We start from the raw sequence: 22814 nt of genomic DNA, 5'->3' as shown, positions 1-22814 counted from the left end.
ATAATTTGCTTTGCCAAACAGTTGTTGTTCTCTTACAATTATTTAATAGGAAACGACAAGGGGAGTTGTCTCGGTTACTAATTGAGGATATAAGTGAAGAATGGATAACCAGAATAACTGAAGACGAAACAGATGAATACTACCTCAAATTATGTCCGGAGGCTCAAAAAATTGCTCGTTCATATGTTCGATTGAGTATCCCAGGTAAGAGGGGTATCCGCAACGTTGGACTCATGGTTCACGAATCTCTTATTGATAGCATGAATCTGATCGTCAATGTTCGAAAAGATAGCAAAAATCTTCAAAAACTGAAAATTTCTAAGGAGATTAATTTTGTGTTTGCAAAACCATGTGAGAATTTAGACAGATTTATGTATTTTGAAACGTACATGTTTATGGAGAAATTTAGTGCAAAATGTGGTGCAAATTTACCTGCTACATTGAGAGGAACAAAATTGCGGAAGCAAGTAGCTACATGGGGAGCCATTAACCACTTGCCGGACGATGACGTAACAGATTTGTGTAACTTCCTTGGCCATGCTGAAGGCATTCACAAAGAATATTATAGAATCAGTCAGCCGACGAGAGAGCTTCTCAAAATGCCTCAGCTGTTAAAATCAGCACAGGGAAAAAGCACACCGATAAGTAACAAAAAATCTACTGATGTATGTCAGAAAAACCAGCCATCTTCAGGCTTAGACGTTGAATATAGCAATGGCCATTCATCAACAGAAACACGTTCTGCTCCAACGAAAAAATCCCAAGGTAAAGATACCGATAATTATAAGTATCTAATATTGTTTTTGTAACACACAAACGATTTTCGCGTTTTTCGTACCTATTAATCGGGATTAAAGTGACTCTATTTTGACCGGCGGGCAAAAAAGTTTTTTTAGAGAGCAACAAAGTTTTTATTGTCCGTTTAATAGCGCAAAAAAGTGTTAACGGGAAAAAAAGACTTCATTTACCTATTAAGCGGGCAATAAAGTTCCGCTCTTTTAAAAAACCTTGATTTTGATGTATTAATAACATTAAATTTATCTTTCTATAATATTCGAACAAGCGCGTGGTTGCCGTGTAAAAAAACAATTACGTCAGCCCCGCGCACGAAAAAAACGCGAAAATACGTCCGTGCTTTACAGAAAATATGGTGTGCACTTGTGTGGTTGCAATACTCGTCTTCGGCTCGTGCTAGCTCGCCTCGACTCGTACTGCAAACTCCACACTCCGTCTAAAAAAGCCCACTTTACGTCATTGGTACATAATATATTATTATGCAACACATGAACGATTTTTAAGTTTTTTGACTTTGACATTAAGCATACTGTATTTCAAACTTTAACCTAATAACTATAACTTTCTATATTTAACAACAGTTACTTGAATGCCTTTTCAAAGTTATCAAAAAGTATAAATCTATACATGCGTTGCTAAACATATTATGTGCAATAAACCATATTGTTACAATATTAATATAATTAACTAATTTGTAGCCAGCGGTTCAGTAGTTCATCATAATTCAGAAGCACAGCATGCAACTACATCAGATTCAGACTCCGATTATGAACCCAGTGATAACCATTTATCACCTGAAAGCAGCCCACTTCCAACAAGATCTAAGCCTGAAGGTAAATTTAAATGACTAATAATGATTAAAATTCAACTTAAGATACTGTTCAAATTATTATCAACTAAATATTTAATAACAAAATACCTTTTCAATAGACTTATTTAATACTGTAAATTACTTTGCATAAATAAAATTATTTTTGACTAAACCCCGCTTTGAATGGTACTAATCAGATATAGTTATAGGATGATCCACTACCCTGGTAATAACGGTCACCAAATGTCTACCATCGCTTTACCAATTCTGCAAGGTTTGGCGAACGATTTTAGTATCGGTTGGCCAAAATCCCGTTATTTTTCTCACAGTTTTTTAGTGGTGGTTCTCTGACCGATGGTGAAATTTTAAAACGTAAAAAACACCGAATAAAATTCATTTACATTCCAAATAGCGCATTTACAATGTCATAATATTAATGAACATTAATAAACAATCAGTAGGTGAATGAATAACGTACTCAATACCGCGAAGTCTGTTAATTAAATAAGCATATGTTAGGTTAAATTTTGAAGTTGAGCACATGGCTCGAGCGCAGTGTGCATGCGCCGTGCTAGCTGCAGATGCGGGCTTATGCATGACTATATTGTATTTAATAGTTGGCGGCAGTTGGTGGACTGACCAGTTATGGTTAATTTTTTTACCAGGGTATTCGGATTCACTTTCAAAAATCGATTTACATATTCTTATTTGAAATATTTGAGATTTCATACTTGAATACCCTAAATTTTATTTGATTTTTTAGTTGTTTGTAATATTTAACAGTTGAAATTTTATTTCGACTATCATCTAATTTATACTTTTTCATTGTTATACTTTTAGAAACAATCAAAAGTAAGCCAAAAAAGCCTGTATTTTCCACTGGATTTTTTAAGAAACGAAGTAAAAATGGTCGCTATCAACCACGAAAATTCTCAGGTAATTATTGCATGCATTTTTCTTGATAGACTGTAAATTACAATTACACAAACTTATTTGAAATTCACTTCTCCTTGCTAATAATCTAATCCAATACCTATGCTCTATTAATTTTCATTTAATTTAATTTAATTTATTTACTACTTTTGTTTGTTGCTTAATCAATACTTGCAGTATCAATATTATTTATGAAACATTTTTTTAGCACGACTGAGTGATTTAGAAAACTTGTCCAAAATAAAAAGTCTTGTAGAGCAAAAAATAATTCTTCAATGCCAAGATGGTTTAGGCATTAAATACTTTGAAAATAAAGGTCGTGGAATCGTTGCTCTTAAAAATTTTTGTAAAGGAGAGTTTGTTGTAGAATACATTGGAGAACTTTTTAATGCATCGACTGCTAAGATAAGAGAGAAAGAATATTCGAAAAATGTAGCCACTCATTGTTACATGTACTATTTTCGGATTCGAGATAAATCTTGGTGGTAATATTATATAACAATAATCAATTATACATAATACCTTAGGTAGAGGAATCACCTATATCGCATAGTCATTTGATTATAAATAAAAAAATTACTATTAATAAAAACAATGATAGATTATTATGCGTGTATTGTTCTACTTATGCTGAAGAATTTAAAAAAAATACCAAATAAATAATAATTAATTTTTTTCGTACAAAGTTGGTTATTTTTGCATTTTATTAGATAGATGATTTTTCTAACCAATTATTGATTCTAGATTTTACTTATTACGTATATTTTATCTAAACGTATAATTTCGACAGTATTGATGCCACAAAAGAGACTCCTTTTTTTGGACGACTAATAAATCACTCATGTAAACCTAATCTTCTTCCTCGAATAATTCATACAAATGGAATTCCACACATAGTTTTCTTTGCAAAAAAAATTATTAATATACATGACGAATTAACATTTGATTATGGAGAAAGACGTCATGATAAAATCAGCTTAAACCCATGGCTTGCGGAATCATAAAGTGGACTAAGTGTAAATGTAAAATAATTTCTGAAATAATAATTTTTTACGCTATAGTAACTCCTTACCCTGGCGAGAAAAATCACGTGATTTGTCACACGATCAATCACGTAATCAGTCACGTGATTTCTTACATGATTTATCACGTGATTTCTCACGTGACTATTTGGCGTGATTTCTCACGTGAGAAATCAAGTTGAAAATCACGTCGGAAATTACTCACAAAATAGAATTTGTTTTAATTAAAATAAAATTATTTTGTTTTTACTGAACAATTATGAAAAATAGATTTGTTGATAATCCAGAAAATTGATCGCAAAAAGAAAATTAAAAAAAACGTTGTCCTAACCGAGGATTGAACCCCGGTCTTCAACTTGACAATCCATTATACCTTACTGCCTGAGCTATTTTTACTTCTCCTAATGACTCGAAGATCGTGTATGAATCTCAGTAATCTATCGTTTACGTGTATAGACTATCTGCTGCTAATTGACAAAATAAAAAAAATAATTTCATTAATAAAATAAAAAAATCTAATTTAACAATTAAACATAAGTTTATTTTGCGTTTTTATCTTTATAAGTTAGAATAATTCTTGTATGATCAATAACATAATGTTAATATCAAAGGCTATAGCCGGGTTACTATGGTGAAATGGCCCCCTTTGAAAATGTATATATGTTATATACCATTCGATGGGGGATAAAAAAAAACTCCCATAGCCAAATTTTTAGCTCTCTGCCTAGTGCGCATGCGCAGTAACGTCGATAAACGTGTTTTTTTGATTTTATTTTTTTCTGAAGTCCCTATAGGATAAAAATTTTTTTAAAAATTCACATTGGTGTATTTTTATGTCATGAATAACTGCAATTTTTTTGGGATTACATAACCTCAAATATCGGATCTAAAAAAATTATTAAAGTTTTCAATCGATATTTTGACCCCCTTGTTTTTGAGGTGCAACTTTTTAAGTAGACTTTTTTTGTGTACTTTTTCCCGTTCTTTACGATGGCACTAACGTTTTTTCCTTAAAAATGGTGGCACAACTCGATTTGAGCCAAAAACTGATTTTTTTGCCATTTTTTCACGTTTTTAGCTGGTTATGTTACAATTTAGTTACTAAAGTGACTCCTTTTGAGTAGTTTTGCATATCTTCCCATGAAAACATAATCAAATGAAATATTTTGTTCGCTCCAAGCCGTATTTTTTATATTATCTTACGTTTTCAATGATGGTCTTATCAGAATTTGAGGTAATAAAGGGTTTCTCTCTATATATAAAAAGAATATCGCCGCTGTCAGTGTCTGCTTTTCTCTTTAACCTAAAAATGCCCTCATTTGAGTGATTTAACGCCGAAAAAGGCCATTTTTGGTACCATGTAACCCAAAACTAACCTAAAAATGTCATAATGCAAGGGTTTTCACGCAAAAAAGCCTGTTTTTAGCTAAACATAGCCTTGAAATCGATCGTTTGAGGGTACTTTTGGCGTCTTGTGGTCTTAAAAAGGCCATATTTGGCTTATCTGCCTCTACTTAATTGATTATTCAAAATCTATTGACAGTAATAATTATCAGGTAAAAAGGAATTGAAGTTAAGTATGTTCAATTCGTACAAAGTATAATTTATTATCTTCATAGGCTATTTAAAATAAATTATGGAACGTATACAAGTAGCTTTTTAAAAATAACGAATGTTCACAATAGAAAAAATGATTCACTCATCATTGTCACTATCTTCATCAATACACACTTCAATTTGATCATTAAGAAACATTTTAGACAGAATTTCAGCTGGTCGTATGATTTTTGATAAATATCTTCCATGTGAAAGATAATAGATTATGGCAGCAATATGCGCACAACATCCTATAGTACGGTTACCGTTAGCACAATCACAACAGTGTCTTAAGATGCTAGAATAACCAATACCATTTGGTTTATACTCAACGAAACATTTGTATTGTTTTCTGTTAATATGCCTGGATTGAACTTCAAGTTTGAAAATATTGTTAGTCTCTTTTGAATATCCAATCTTCAAATTATTATCTGCGTCAAGCATTTCCGCTAAGTAAGATATTGTCTGTTTAAGCTGATATGTTCCTGTAAACAGAATTTTCAAATCTTTTATTGTTAATTCAGGAAAGTCTGGTAAATCATCCGAAGTTATTATTTTAAATGGTAGTTTCCGACGACTCCATCTTTTGTCTGCTACTAAAACTGCTAATGTATTTTCAACATTTTTTCTAGATTGCATAGCACTAAATATTTCATCTTGCATGTCTTCATCAGAATCTAGGCGTTTGCCAAACAAGTTATTTAAGTAGCAAGAAATTTTACAATAAGATCCAGTATTTTTCACCATTTTATTATCAAGTTTGTGATCTAATAACCTATATTTTTTCTTTTGAACTCCGTGCACTGCTTCAACAACCCATCGCAGTTTTGTCGTGAATCTTGTTTCATTTGATTCTTGCGTAGAAAGTTGAGATTTTGAACCTTTGAGTGCAGGCATCAAAACAATATAACCCATATTTTCTAATTTTTGTTTAATGTCCCTGAAACCTCTATCCAGTATAAAAATGTCCCCTTGGCGAAGAAGTTTCTGTAAAATATTCTGCTTCTCTTCCAATATTTCAATCAGTATTGTAGCATCATTTTTATTTGCAAGATATGGACCTAACTGGTCAACAACATAACCATTAGTAGTACATATAGTAAATGGTTTAGTCAGAGGAACTTTTTTTTGGCCTGAATAAGATTTTCTTTGGTACTCGTTATTAGAGCTTTTTTTCATGCCTTATATAAGTACCATCAGCAATCAAAATAAGTTGTTTACCAGGATGTAATTTCTTTGCCATATTAGAAGTTTGATTTTCAATCAATTCATTTCTGTCTACATTTTCTAATCCAAAGTGTTTTGGTAGTAAATCTTTTTCGAAAGATAATAATACTGATTGACAAAAACGAGATACTTGTTGTTCGCTTTCAATGTCAAATATTGTAGAGATGAGCGAGTTAGAATTCCCAGAGCGCATTTTGAATAAAAATACGACAATGGCTTGTGTCGCTGTCCTTACACAGGAATTCTTCAGAGAAGTGAGTTGATCTTTAAGATAATTAATATTTTCCCACGTTAATCCCGTAAAAACTTTCAATTTTTTTTCAGGCATGGAAAATTCAGCTACTGTATCTAATAAAGTTTCGTCTGCTTTCATTGATAATTGACTCAAAAATTGTAGTAATTCATCAATATATACCGTACTTGTAGTGGAAAAAATATTAATTTTATTTAGTTCATCTTCATAAAATCTTTTTTTAATTAAATGTGTGCAACAGCATCTATTGCCATGTGGAATAAAAACATTCATTTTACTATAAACTTGAATTCGGGCCTCTAAAGGAACTAATATATTATTAGTCTGTTTTTGGTACCCACAAACAAAGCAATATTTATGTGCCGCAATCGTCCTTTGAATAAGTAATTCCGTGGTTGCTCGTACTTTTTGTTCCTTTATTGTGTATACAGATGATTGTGTACTTTCCTGAGATGATGAAGTGACAGTTAGCTGAGAAAATGATTCAGAAACATTTGAATCTTGAGACGAAGCAGTTGCTGGAACATTAACCTTTTTAGGTTTAGAGCTTGATATGTATTTGGCTAATCGCTTTCTACATGAATCACAAATTACATCATGGATGTAAATATCTTTATTTGATAATTGTTTAGCATATTCGATTTCAACTTCAGATTCGATTTCCTTTTCTCGACCAATTGATTTTCTAATATAAATATTACACATGGCACATCTTCGATCATCGCGTTTCCTGATGTTATCTGACTCTTCATTACTATTAGATGCCATATTTATTTAACCATTAGACAAGAAGATCACTTCTGAAATAATAAAATATAAATATTTTACAATACATTTAAAAATGCTGTTAGTTAGTTTTTAAAAATCTAAAAAAATTGTTTGCCTTTTTTTAAATTAAAAACTAGAATGAATAATAAATATTACAAAAATATTATAATCTAAGTTCTTGTATAATCCAGTTTTCTCAGTAGCTTTACATGAAAAGTAAAAAAATAATATTGCCTAGTAAAAGTGAAATAAGTTGTATTTCATTTATAAGTTTTTTAAGCAAATAATTTTTTTTTGTCATAAAAACTGTATTGAAGTGCTTGCACCTAGTGATTTTATAAAATCAACAAACCTATGAAATTATTATATTCAATTTGTTTTTTTGTAAAAATATGTTCTTGTATCTAGACATGAATAATAGTGTATTTTAAAATAAATAAATAATGTTGTTTTTAATGATGTTTCATATACGTATGTGTTTAAAGCATAGGTTAGCTTGTGTTTACTTTATTCATTTTACATTTTTTTAACTTAAAAGTTAATTGACAATTAATAAGTTCGCATCCTATTAGTTCTATTTTTCATTTTTATTATTTCTCATGTATTGTTTTTATGTAAAACCAAATATTTTTTCTCATCTCATAATAATTAACTATAGTAAAAATCACATCATATATAGTCATATGCAGATATTTATGTGCATTTTTTATTAATTTGACAGTATTTTATACATAAACAAATTAATTATTGTTCAAGACTTTCTATATTTTATCAATTTAATCATACTTGTATAATTAATATACCGCATTACATCAAAACATGCAACTCATCAATCGTCAAATCCGTTTCTAGCAAAAGTTTATTGTCATATTTTATTCAAATGTTTTTCCTTCTTAATTTTATTTAGTTAATAGTTTCAACAACTTTATGTTTAACTAATTTCTCATTTTACTTTATGTGATTAGCCTAAATTGGTTAAGTTAAATAGATAAAGACTCGTTCCCCTTACATGCATTGTACGTATATCTATATCTATAGGATTGAAAATTCATTTTTATTAATTACTTTTTTGTTAGCTTATTGATTTAAAATCTGATTGCTATTTTTGTTTTAGGATAAGATCGGATCTTTATGCGAGTACTAAAACAGTTTATAATTTAATGTTGGTTTAAACTTTTGATTTTATGCAAGAATTTAATAACGTACACAACATGTTTTTCTTATTTAGCGTATAAAAAGGTCTAATAATTATCTGTTATTATTATTACATTATTATATTATTATATTATATTATTATATTATTATATCATATTATTATATTATTATATCATATTAATATATTACTATATTATCTGTCATTATTTTTGATACAATTACTCTTAATACTACAGAATTTATAATAAAAAATTTATTTTTCTACCCATTAATAAGTCTTACTCTGCATATACCGGTAAAATACAAGTGTATTTATTATAAATACATGGGAGATTTTTTATTTATCAGTAGGTTGGTTACAGTATTTTTTTCAAAACTCAAAGTGTCGGCATAAAAATAACATTTTAGATATTAATAATAGGTTTTGATTTTAAAGAAGTTATTTAACAAAATATTAATTTATTGTGTAATATGTATTAGAAATACATATAACCCTAATATCAAAGCATATAATCTGTGATGTCAAAACTTTTGAAAAACTTTGTTAAATCTTCATTTTTTTAAAAGATATGTAAAATATATAGTACTCACTTTAAATATACAAGATTGTTAGTTTTGAAGTAAACAGCAGAAAGATTTAAAGTAGCCGCGTCAGCCTTCGGTTCCAACTAACTCCAATGTATTTGAAAATAAATACTTAACTACTTTATTATTTTTTCTAGTATTGCTATCAATTATCAGTCAAAAGCCGAAATAGTAAAAAGAAAAATCGAAACAATTTTTATTTGCTAGATTTTAATTTACTTTAAAAGTTATAAACTTATACTAACAGCGTTTTCACCATTCACTTGTATTAGTATATATTATGGAGAAAGTACAATTGAGTCCGTCGTCCCGTACCGACCTCGGGACATACCGTCTGAAATAAGCTGTTTTTACGGGATTGGCTAATTCTGTACCGTCGATTGGGTTATCGAACAGAATTAGCCAATAATATAAAAGTGACTTATTTCAGACGGTATGTCCCGGGGTCGGTACGGGACGGGACGGGACGTATTGTACTTTCTCCCTTATATAGACAATTGTAAGAAAAAAAAAAATTAGTTTTGAAAAAAACAATGTTGGCCATTGGTTTGCGCATCGTTTAATTAATTAAGAAATCAAAATACTTTATTTGTTTATGCTCCTGATAATTCTTAATTTTATGATTGACCATTCACTACGCAGATCGTCTGCATTGCAGCCGCCGCGTCAACCGCGCGGCCAAGCATAACCTTTTATTATAAATAAAAATAAACAATAAACAAAAAAGTGCGACAGAGACAATACTTTCGACCAATCACAGAACGTTTAAAAAGAACATAACATTAGCCATCAGTTTTATAATAAGGTGATATCACAATTCTGATAAGACCATCATTGAAAACGTAAGATAATATAAAAAATACGGCTTGGAGCGAACAAAATATTTCATTTGATTATGTTTTCATGGGAAGATATGCAAAACTACTCAAAAGGAGTCACTTTAGTAACTAAATTGTAACATAACCAGCTAAAAACGTGAAAAAATGGCAAAAAAATCAGTTTTTGGCTCAAATCGAGTTGTGCCACCATTTTTAAGGAAAAAACGTTAGTGCCATCGTAAAGAACGGGAAAAAGTACACAAAAAAAGTCTACTTAAAAAGTTGCACCTCAAAAACAAGGGGGTCAAAATATCGATTGAAAACTTTAATAATTTTTTTAGATCCGATATTTGAGGTTATGTAATCCCAAAAAAATTGCAGTTATTCATGACATAAAAATACACCAATGTGAATTTTTAAAAAAATTTTTATCCTATAGGGACTTCAGAAAAAAATAAAATCAAAAAAACACGTTTATCGACGTTACTGCGCATGCGCACTAGGCAGAGAGCTAAAAATTTGGCTATGGGAGTTTTTTTTTATCCCCCATCGAATGGTATATAACATATATACATTTTCAAAGGGGGCCATTTCACCATAGTAACCCGGCTATAGCCTTTAGATTATAAATATCAATCTTAACTACGAAATATTTTAAATCTTTACAATTTCTATCTTTAAGTATACGTGTAAACTGTACAAAGTCATAAATCAAACATATTATTAGGTAAAAACAGTATAGAATTTCAATACTTACAACAGCACAAATAGCTCAGGCAGTAAGATAATGGATTGGGATATTGAGGACCGGGGTTCGATCCTCGGTTAGGGCAACGTTTTTTTTTTAATTTTTTGCAGTCAATTTATTTAGATTATCAACAAATCTATTTTACATAATTATTTAGTAAAAATAAAATAATTTTTTAATCAAAAGAAATACTTCAATTTTATAAGTGATTTTTGACGTGATTTTCAACTTGATCGTGTGACAAATCACGTGATTTTTCTCGCCAGGGTAAATCTCTCTCTCCCTCCCCGTTTCCTTACCTCCTTCATCTCTGTAATCCTCCACGTCTCCGTCTCCGCCTTCCCCCCTCTCCATTCTATGTAGTCGGCTATTCTTTGGTTTCAAATTTTACTTATTTCATATTTTATATGTGTATATCTATATGGTTGTTCTACGAGAGATCGACTAAGAAGCTGAGCTTTATAATAGAAATACTTTGAGTCGTATATAGTCGGTTTTACAAGGAACCACCCATAGATACATATATAATGTTACGTGTGCTACAAGTGCACCAAATTGAGCTGATTCTGTGTGACCAAAACTAATAGTATTACTTCAGATTAAGCCAACTGATATTTGGAAGAACGTAGTTTTGCATTGTTTAAATCTTTTTATTTAGCTATCTTCCTAAGTTAGTTCTATTGTATGATTCGATCTGATGTTCTAACAATTTTTACTTTAGGCTTAAGCTAATTTATTACCCTTCGCTTCCTTAATTTTTTTATAATTATATTTTTTAGATTCTGATGCTGATGATAGTGAATCTTATGTTCAACCAGAAAAAACTGAAGGTACATTTATTTTTACAACGTTATTAATACTAATTTTAGATTGATTAAGTTATTACGTTGTTTGTTATAATGTTTAAAAAAATAACAACAGTATTATTTTTGATGCTTATATCATTCATATTCCATTTTTAAACGTACATGTAGTAAATTATTTTATTGCCATTCGCCATTTGACTAGATTAAAGTTGACTTATCCTTCTTAAACGTAATAAACCCAAAAAAATTCCTTTTGTTATCTTCAAGGTTTATCGCTATCGTGTTAAACTCAAGAATCAAAATTTGTTTTATAAAACAAATTTTGATTCTTATTATAACCTTTAAAAAAATATATAAATATATTCTTGTTATTTTTTTTAATATGTACAAGAATTCTTCAAATAATACATCGACACTTTATTTTGCAGAAAAATCCCAAAGAGAAAATTGGAGCCAGTCCGCTACAAATTTAGTAATTGAATTCTTTAAAGGCCATAAAAACATAACCAAAGGTCAAATAGAAGATTTTATTGCTAAGCATGAAGAATTAAGGAATGCTAACAGAAATCCTAGACTTGTCAGAGCTCATTATTACAATTACAAAAGAAAAGGGCTTTGTTAAAGATTTACCTAAACATTCGAAAATGGAATGTTTTATATATTTTTTTTGAAGCTCAGAACTTTAAATTTTTTTAACGTTTTAGTTTTTATTATTGGACCTTTATTTGTTTTATATATTTCATTTTGTCAGTAGACGTTGCATACAAATCTAGGGTATACAGAACAGCGCTAATCTACGTATTTAAAATATGTAAGAATTTAAGTCTGAAACCTAGGCTGTGCCAGAATCTAAATATTGACAACTAGTCTAAAAATCTAGGCTATATAAACCAGTAAAATTTAAGCTCAGATTGTACACGTCCCCTACTCCTTACGAAAAAAATGTACAGAGGTCTCTGCATTGATCTCTGCAGAGATTTTTACACAGATCTCTGCACAAAATTTGAACGATCTTGTAATTTCCAGAAAATTCTTAAAAGCAAAAAATTAATAATGAGTGCCTTAGAGGTGTTATCATCTGGACGATAACACCAAAACTATAGTTTTAAGCTCCAAAACTTTTATTTCTTAATAATTTAATTTTGAAAAGAAATTTTTAAAATAAAAATTTTGGAGCATAGAACCATAGTTTTGGTGTTATCATCTAGATAACGCCTACATAGGCATTCATTAGATTAATTTTTGACTTTCAAACAAATTTTAGAAATTAAAAGGAGACGGTCCAAATTTTGCGCAGAGATCTGTTCAGAAATCTGTTTAGAAAACTCTACAGAGATCTATGCACACATTTCTGCAGATTTTTTTCGTAAGGGATTGCAAAATCTCATATAAGATCTGATGTGAGATTTTGTAGTAGGGTAGTGACTATTATTAAGTCTAAAATCCTAGGCTGTTCTAGACTGTTGATCGTTAATTACTCTAAATAACTAGGCTAAATTAAGAAAGCTGTGTATGTAATACAATTACTTTCGTATGTACTTACTTAAACAAAAAAAAAAAAGTCTAAAAGTCTAGACACTAAAAAATATAGTTTGATGCTATATAAAAAGAAAAATATTTGACATTTTATATATTATATGACTCTGATCTCAAAGTTTGTAACGAATTTACAAGATAAAGTAAATGGTTTTTTTAAAAAAGATTTTGTATATTCTTCAATAACTTTTATTTACCCTTCGATTTCAAATAATTACTGTATCAAACGATACAGCACTGGCTGCACTTCATGCGGTTTTATAGGTACTTACTTCATACATGAAATTTCGTAAAATCCGCCGTCATGTCAAATGCCATGTGTATTTTCCTCGCAAGCTATAACTGTTATTTATAGTAGATTATTTACAGTACATTTTACAATCTGTGAAATACTACATTACACAACTAGGGGCAAAAGTTGGCTTTTTCAAGCAAGGATGACGATTGAGCACGAGTGAGAGTCGAGGGTGGGTGCGAATGTCCAAAGCATCATCCATCAGCATTTTTATTGGCTCAAATTACTCACACAAAAGTTGAAAATTTCAATAAAATAGTAAAAATATAAAATATTACTAAATATATACGCCAGATTTGCATAGTTCACTTTGTAAAAGTGTTTTCACGATTATAATAATTTGCATCTAAATTCTGTCCCAACAGCTGCCACAGGAGTCGCGAATCGTCCCAATAACCACCGGTCTAAATCCTAACAATGACAAATGTGCATAACCTTCTATGCACAAAGCAAACAGCTAAAACAGCTGAATTAACTGTCAATTTTTTATTATCAACAATAATATCACTTATAATCGTAAAACTACCAATTTCAATCTATAACAATTTACTTTAAAAATATGTTCTAACAGCTGCCACTAGAGTTACGAATTGTCCCAATATCCACCAGTCAATCTGTCAACAATAGTAGATATGCATAATCTACGATACGCGAAGTAAACATCTAAGACATATAATCAATCGGAACTATTTCTTTATTTTCATTAACACAATCATTTATAATCATCCAAATAATGATCCAACAGTTGCCACAATAAGAGTTGCACATTGTTCTAATTAATCTGTGCACAAAGGACCTATGTAAAATATAACAATATTTGAAAAATGATAAAAAATCAAGTTTATGGGCGGACTTAATCTATAAAATTTTAAACTCTTTCGACTCTACTTCTTCGTGCAAAAAATGTTTTCCTTGATAGGTTTCTTTTAAAATTTTGATAGTACTAAAAGCAATCAAAATATTATAGCAGCAAAAAGTTGTTTTCAAACCCCCTAAAAATTGAGAAATTTACAACAAATGTAAAAATTTGTTAAATCATTTATGTTGCACATCTAAAACAACCATTTTTCCAAATATGCCAAAATATATTCAAAACATGTTTTATGAAGTCATGCATAAATTTGCAAATTTATCATAAATACACAAAAAGTTGTATTATTTTTAATGACTGGAAGCATTTTTAAAATTTAAATAAAATAAAAATTAAAAAATTTATTTAAACAATTGTTATAATTTCTAAATACTTGCAAATTTATTATTATTTCATGTTTTGCAATTAATAATACTATTTTTTAACCAAAGTTCATAAAATCCATAATTATTATTAATAATGTCAATACAATGTTTCTAAATACAACGTTTTACATGTACATTACATATATCAACATTTATGAACAAATATATATCCGTATATAAACATTAGAAAATTCTTATATATACGTATATAAACATTTATAACGATGGGCTGGATTTTCTTACATATAATGGTTCTTAACAGGACGTGTCGAATAACTACCGATTCAGTTAGGTGGCGTTTATCGGGTCGTCCCGATAACTACCTCACCATCGCAACACTGATATCGGGACTGTCCCGGTAACCACCATTTGTCCCGATAGCCACCAGTACATATTAATTTTGTCCCAATAGCTACCTTTGTACATACATATACCATTATACTATATACAGGGTGAGTCATTTTAATCTTTAATCTGAATTATCTCGTTGGCAAAGCATGCCAGCGAAAAAAGTTTCGGATAAAAGTTTTAGGATTTTTCCCTGGCTATCTGATGATGACCTTGACAATGTCATTGAGCGTGACCTTCAAGGTCATTTGAAGGTCAAGTCGATTTTTTCAAATAGAAACCCCTACTTTTGGCACCAGAAATGGAAAGAGCGGGAAATTTTACGTTTGAATATGACCTTGCCTTGACCTTGAATTCAATGGTCAAGGTCATTGGTCATGCCGATAACAGTACAACTGGTTAGATGAACTCGAATGCATTCAAGGAGAAAATGTTACCCACAAAAGTTTTCAGTTTTCTCCCCGGCTGACGAATGGTCATCTTGACCCTGTCGTTAAACAGGATCTTCAAGGGCATTTCAAGGTCAAGTTGATTTTTTGAAATGTTAACCCCTACTTTTAGCCCCATAAATGAAAAGAGAGTGACATGCGTTCAAAAATGAAAAAATTTTCAATATTTCCAGAAATTTTCAATATTTTCTAAAATTTTCGTAATTTTTTCAGTTTTCAAAAATTTTCAAAGTCATTCCATTATTTTGAATTAGTGTCAATTTTCAAAATTCTTGATGTAGTTAAGTCATTCCATTATTTTGTATTAGTGTCAATTTTTGAGAGTGAACTACTCTTAACAGTTATGTAGATAGCAAATTAGTGCAGAAAAGCTTAATCGTGTTTTTTACTTCTTTCCCTGTTTACTGGTCTGTAACAAATTATTTTGATTTTGATCATGGCTGATTATGTTCCCAAAGAAATCGTTGATATGATCATGATTTTGGGAGAAAGTCGAAATAATTATGCAGCAGCTGCCAGACTTTATGCTGAACGCTATCCCAATAGGAGACACCCAAGTAATGTTACTATTCAAACCTTAACTCAGAGAGCTCGAAATGGAGCTTTTGTTCGTCAACGCCGTCATCACGAATACGACGAAAACGATCCTCGTGTTATTACCATTCTAGCGATTATTCATCTTGATCCTCACATTAGTACTCGACAAATAGAAAGAGAAATAGGTATATCTCAATCAACAGCATCCCGAATATTGAGAGCGAGAAGATATCATCCTTATCACATAACATTAACACAACAGTTAACTCCAAATGATATGATTTTGCGAGTACGTTTTTGTCGATGGGCAATACGAATGATTCAACAAGATCAAGACTTTTTCAGGCACGTTCTTTTTTCAGATGAATCAACATTCAGAAACACTGGAGAATTGAATAGACATAATTGCCATTATTGGTCAGATGAAAATCCTCATTGGTTCAGGCCCATAGACAATCAACACCGCTGGAGTGTTATGGTCTGGTGTGGAATCATCAATGGCTATTTGATTGGTCCTTATTTCTTTGAAGAGAACGTGAATGGGGTAAACTTTTTGAGATTACTTCGCGACATTTTACCTGAATTACTAGAAAATGTAGACCTAGCCACAAGGCTAAGAATGTGGATCCAATTAGATGGAGCACCACCACATTATGCACGCATTGTTCGTGATTATTTAAACACCCGCTACAATGGCAGGTGGATTGGGCGAGGTGGCCCAGTTGCCTGGCCCCCTCGTTCACCTGATTTTTACTTATGGGGATATCTTAAGAATGTTGTTTATGCTCAACGGCCAACAACGCGAGATAATATGATCGAACGCATTCGTACAGCTTGTGCAGCAATCCCTCGAGATGTTCTACTTAGAACCATAAGACAATTCAGAGCTCGACTTGATCTTTGCATCCAACAAAACGGCGGTAATTTCGAACAATTAATCAATGGTTAACTCCAGTTAACATTCCATAAAAATACCAAACAAATAACAAAAAGGGAAAAAACAAAAAAAAAAAACAAAAAAAAAATAAAACAAAAAACAAAAAATGGGATGCTAAATCCGTTTGACAACCTCCTTGATGATGCATCCTGGGTTCGGCTGATGTCAAAGGTAATTTCCGCACAAAAGATGATTTGTTTCCAAAATCACATATTCGAACGTAAAATTTCCCGCTCTTTCCATTTCTGGTGCCAAAAGTAGGGGTTTCTATTTGAAAAAATCGACTTGACCTTCAAATGACCTTGAAGGTCATGCTCAATGACATTGTCAAGGTCATCATCAGATAGCCAGGGAAAAATCCTAAAACTTTTACCCGAAACTTTTTTCGCTGGCATGCTTTGCCAGCGAGATAATTGAGATTAAAGAATAAAATGACTCACCCTGTATATATATACCATTGTGTGTATATATATACATATATATATATATATATATATATATATATATATATATTATTTATACGAATAAATGGATGGTTCTCTGTGAAATCGAGAACTAAAAAATTAATATAGCCATAAGTTTGAGAATATGTTGAAGAAGACGCTGAGCTGGCCTCGCTGTAGTCCGCCGCTGCTTCCGTCCTAATCCCTGAGGTCTGGAAACCGGGCCTGGGAAGCGAGAAGATGGTCCGCAACCGTGTACCAAGTGCGACCCGACGTCTCGGGGAGCCAGACGCTTGGCACGAGAGCAACAAGGTCTTGCCACAGCTCGCTCGCCCTGGAAGGAACCATGTCCACAACATGAGCACCTCCCCAAAGCACACTTAGTCTAACGCCTCGAGGCACACACACACGCACACCAGACATACACGCGAACGACGCGATCGCGAAATTTCCGCAAAACGGAAGAACACTATGCTACGTATTAACATAGGCACGTGGGTGATGGGAGATGCAATAAGTTCAACAGTATGTGCTATACCTTATACTTTATTCAGTTCTTATGAGTAGGTGTGTCCTACAGAGAGTGGGTCGCCGGAGACCCCGTATCGTGTGAGGGGGCGCACAGTGTCGGAAATTGGACAAAATTCGCTCAACTGCTGGTTTCGCAAGGTATCCCCCTAAAACCACTTGAAAAGGGTTCCCTGATACTCCTAAAAACAGGTGTCACTGCGATAATTTTGATATTTTCATTCCCGCATTTGTAGGCAACGATAGACCAATGACACCTCATTTCACCATTTTCTCGAATTTGTCATAATCGTGTAAAGTTGTATATATGTATATATAACTTCATATATACTCATATATATACCATTATACTATATATATACCATTGTGTGTATATATATACATATATATATATATATATATATATATATATATATATTATTTATACGAATAAATGGATGGTTCTCTGTGAATCTTATGAATTTTTTCAGACTTTTTTCATCGATACTCTTCGAGTTATAGGGGGTCAAAAGCAGGTACTAAGCATTTTCTGCATTTTTTGCCTATTTTGAATGATTGATAACTGCTCAGGGAAGCATTTTTCACTATAGACATAGGAATACTTTTTTTTGTAAAATTTTCTCACCTTTTCAATAAAAATATCCTTAAAGTCATATATATATATATATATATATATATATATATATATATATATATACGTTTATTTGCAATTTTAACCTTTAAATCCGAAATTCTGCTGGTTCGATCCCGTGGATCTAGACCAAAAAATTCATGGAGATGCCTTTTTAAAGTAAAAAAATATCTATTAAGTTTTAGAGTGGGTCTGACCTTCTACTAGAAGTTATACATCAAACAAACATAATATGATGGTTAATAAGTAGTTAATATGCAAATTTGACACTTATAACGTAGGACATTTCAAGACTATCGTTACGAAATAAGTTATACAGCTAGGTTAAAGTAGTATAAGAATATGTACATAAATTCCAGAATTGGTCTAGACTCCTATCAACAGTTAACAATCAATATATCATAATATAATGATCAAAAAGTTATGAAAATGAATATTTAACTTTTATACACATTCCTATAAGATTTGCTTCTTTTATCATACCACAATCAAATTCACACAATTCCCGAAGTAAAAGAGGACATGCATTATTTGCAAAAAATATAAATTAATTAATTATGGTTACGCAATAATGATTAGTTCTGTAATTAATTGCGTGAGTAGTCACGTGATTAATCATATGATTAATCGCGAGATACATTGCTTTATAATCACGTGAGTAATCACGTAATTAATTAATGTCTACTGAAAAAATCCCGTGATTACCACGTGAAAATCACGTGAGATTTTTATAAGACCATTTGGATATCTATAGAACATATTCTCAAACTTATTGCTATATTAATTTTTTTGGCTCTTGATTTCACAGATATTTGTTATAAATAATATTTGTTTTTTTGTTTGTAACAAATATAATATTTGAATATAACATAAATTTAATGATTAGGCTACGTATTTTTTTAAGTTTGCATATGGAAAATTTATTTAAAAATATTTAAAAAAGCATTAACATACTACTATGTATTAAACAATATTTTCTTTATTGGAACTATAAATTAAGTTGGAGGAAGCTACGTGCCAATGAATTGGCAGCGGTTTTTTTTATTTCTATTGCAATAAAAATAAGAAAAAAATAAAAGTATTAACTATATGCATTTCGATTGACTGATAACGTACTTATTTATAGAATAAATTACATACAAGAGCGATGATTTATGTCTTGTATGATAATAATAATTATATCTCTATTTTCCAATGTTCAAACCATTTTTACCATTATATCGAACTTTGATAATATTTTTACCATTATATCGAACTTTGTGAATACACAAGTTATAGCACTTGAAACATATATGGCTTTACAATTATAGGTACATGCTGTTGTTCTTAAAGTATCTTAAAGTATTATATTTTTAAATATAATTTTTATAAAAATTATAATAAGAGCTACATTATTCATATTTGAAATCGCAGCAGACTAAAACTGTTACTAGTAGTAAGAAAACTAAAAGTATCAAGCTTCAACAGAATAACTTGTTTTGAAGTTTAATAATATTAATAAAATCATTATCTGAAAATTTAAGTGTCATTGTGTATTAATACCATGTTAATTCATATAAATCATATAAATAAAATATAAATATAACTAAAAATAATATAAATAAGATGTAATAGAAGTATACATCTTATTTACAGCTACAGTTTCTTTTCTATAAAAAGATGAATTTACGTTTCTATTTCTCTGTTAATAATACGAATTTAAAAAAAAACTTGTAAAGCAATATAAACGAAGATTTTATATAATTATTTTTTACTACTATTTTAGAGGACAATTAATTCTGAAAGTGGCGATATACAGTGCTTCAGTAAATAATTGTTAAAAATAGAAGTCTCATTATAATCGTTATTTGCAGATAATATATACTATTATTGATTTGTTTTAAATATACTAATACTGAGCCATTAACAAAGTTAGAAATGTTTATGTAACGTTTTAAAAGCTGAATATTAAAAAAAAAGTTTTAAATTGCTAAATATTACAAGAAATGTCGATCCATTTAACATATTCATATTTTTGTAATTTGATATGGGATAATAAAAATCCCTCAGAGTCTTCTGCTGAATTTATTTTGAAAGATCTCAAATTAAAATATAAAATTTCAGAAAATGAGGAAAAAAAATTGCTTGAATTCTTAAGACAAACTTTATGATTCAATATAAACGTAAATGGGCAATCGTTACCCGTAAAAAAGATATCTTTCTGTCAAAATATAAAGAATTTCTTGAGAAAACTTTTACTTTAGAATGCGAAGATACCGATTCTTTAAATTTGGATACATCAGTTAGTAACATTAATCTATCTCAATCGAAAATAAATTTAAATTCCAAAAAAGTAGGAAGACCACTTTTGTCTTATGAAAAAGGATCTTCAAAAACAAAACGTAGACGAGCAATTGACTTGGCTGAAGAACATACAAAAGAAGAGCTAGTTACAGCACTTAAAATTAAACACGAAGCTCCCTTTGATAGTCAATATATTAATAAAGCCTTAGCCATGTACCTAGATTTAGATTTATCAATACGCAAGTATACAAAATTGCAAGATTATACCAGTGATATGCATGGAGGCACGTTATACCCAACTTATTCGTCGATTAACGATGCCAAGAAGGCTTGTTACCCCGAACACATAGATTTTTCTGATTCTGGAGCCAAAGTTCATATAATATCTTTGCTTGATCATACCTTAAAGAGAATTTTGATGACATTAAACATAGATGCATTACAAGCTTTAAATCAAAATGTTATTTTTTCAGGAAAGTGGGGTATGGATGGGAGCTCAGGACAGCAAACAACAAGGCAGTCTTTTACAAATAATACTATGATTTTGAATTCAAGTGACAGTGATACAGAAATTAATGATCCACAAGATTTTATAGATGCATCTGTGTTCATTACAACTTTTGTACCTCTTGAACTCAAAACTATTGATGAAGAAATTTTGTGGATTAATGAAAAACCTTCGTCTACGTTTTATTGTCGTCCAATAAATTTCATATTTACTAAAGAAAACGATAATATTACAAACAAAAACTACACAAATATAACCAAAATACTGAACAAAGTCCAAAATTATACCATAAATTTTATGGATATGACGTTCAATGTGAAATTTGATTTGAAGTGTACCATGATTGATGGTAAAGCGGGCAATGTTATAACAAATCAAAAAGCTTCTAGTCGCTGTAACATTTGTGGAGTTGGACCTAAGAAGATGAATGATATAGATCATGTCTTAGGTCTTCATTGTCATACAGAATTTTACAAATTTAGCTTTCCCATATTACATAGTTGGATTCGATTTATGGAGTATGCACTGCATATTTCTTATAATCTAGATTTTCAGAAGGGAGAAGCAAGAGGATCTGTCAATAAAGAGTTAAAAAAAGTGAGAAAATCAGAAATTCAGAAGTCGTTAAGAAGTAGACTGAGAATAACAGTTGACGTAATTAAACAAGGTGCAGGTACCACGAATACGGGAAATGTTGCGCGTACTTTCTTTGCTCAATCAAAAGAGGTATCTAAAATTATAGGCGTTAATGAGGAATTTTTATCTAGATTGTACGTAATTCTGTAAATAATATCATGTAAAAAAATAGTTAACTTAGTATTATTATTCAAAGATTACTGCTTAGAGACGGCTAAAAGATGTGTAGAAATGTACCCCTGGTACAAAATGCCACCATCTGTACATAAAATCCTTATACACGGATGTGATATTATGATTGAATTTCCAAAACCTATAGGATATTATTCTGAAGAAGCGCAGGAAGCTTCCAACAAAATATTTCGGAAAGCTCGTGCTGAACATAGCAGGATGTTCCAAAGGTCTCAAACGAATGAAGATATAATACATTATTTTATGGTTTCATCAGACCCAGTCATAAGCAGTTGTCGAAAACGTTAAAAAAAAATTGAACAACAATTAACCTCTGAAACTACAAAATTTATAATCACATCTGAGGAAATGGAATAACTAAATATTATAGCGATAAACTATAAAAGAAATAACAAATTAAACGTATATAAATATACGAATCACAGTGAAAATGAAATTACGACAAACATAATACAAAAAAGAATGAAATGCAATAAAAATTAAAAAATATAAAAATACAAAACCAAAAAAAAGAAAAATCCCCTTTTTAGGACTTCTACCTTGTCGTGGTAAAGGGGCTTAAATCGTACTATGAAAGAAACGATAACTAAATGGAGTCAATTCTATATTACAGCTTATAACTATCAAAACATCATGATAAAATTCAGCCGTGTGATTGGATATGCCAAATTGATAAACTTATAAATCTTTTACTCTAACCAAAATACGTTTAAACTAAATCTAGGTCTATCAGAATCT

The 22814-nt window shown here is 30.5% G+C and overlaps 1 protein-coding gene across 19 annotated transcripts in view; it reads right to left on the bottom strand.

Annotated features, from left to right (window-relative positions):
- LOC100117353 (kinesin-like protein KIF13A) overlaps nucleotides 1-22814 on the bottom strand; it is a 1179147-nt gene that overhangs the window by 366459 nt on the left and 789874 nt on the right. The window lies entirely within an intron of this gene.

The sequence above is a fragment of the Nasonia vitripennis genome, assembly GCF_009193385.2.
Source record: "Nasonia vitripennis strain AsymCx chromosome 4 unlocalized genomic scaffold, Nvit_psr_1.1 chr4_random0004, whole genome shotgun sequence".
NCBI classification, from domain to species: Eukaryota; Metazoa; Arthropoda; class Insecta; order Hymenoptera; family Pteromalidae; genus Nasonia; species Nasonia vitripennis.
This window is presented reverse-complemented; position numbering and strand designations above follow the sequence as displayed.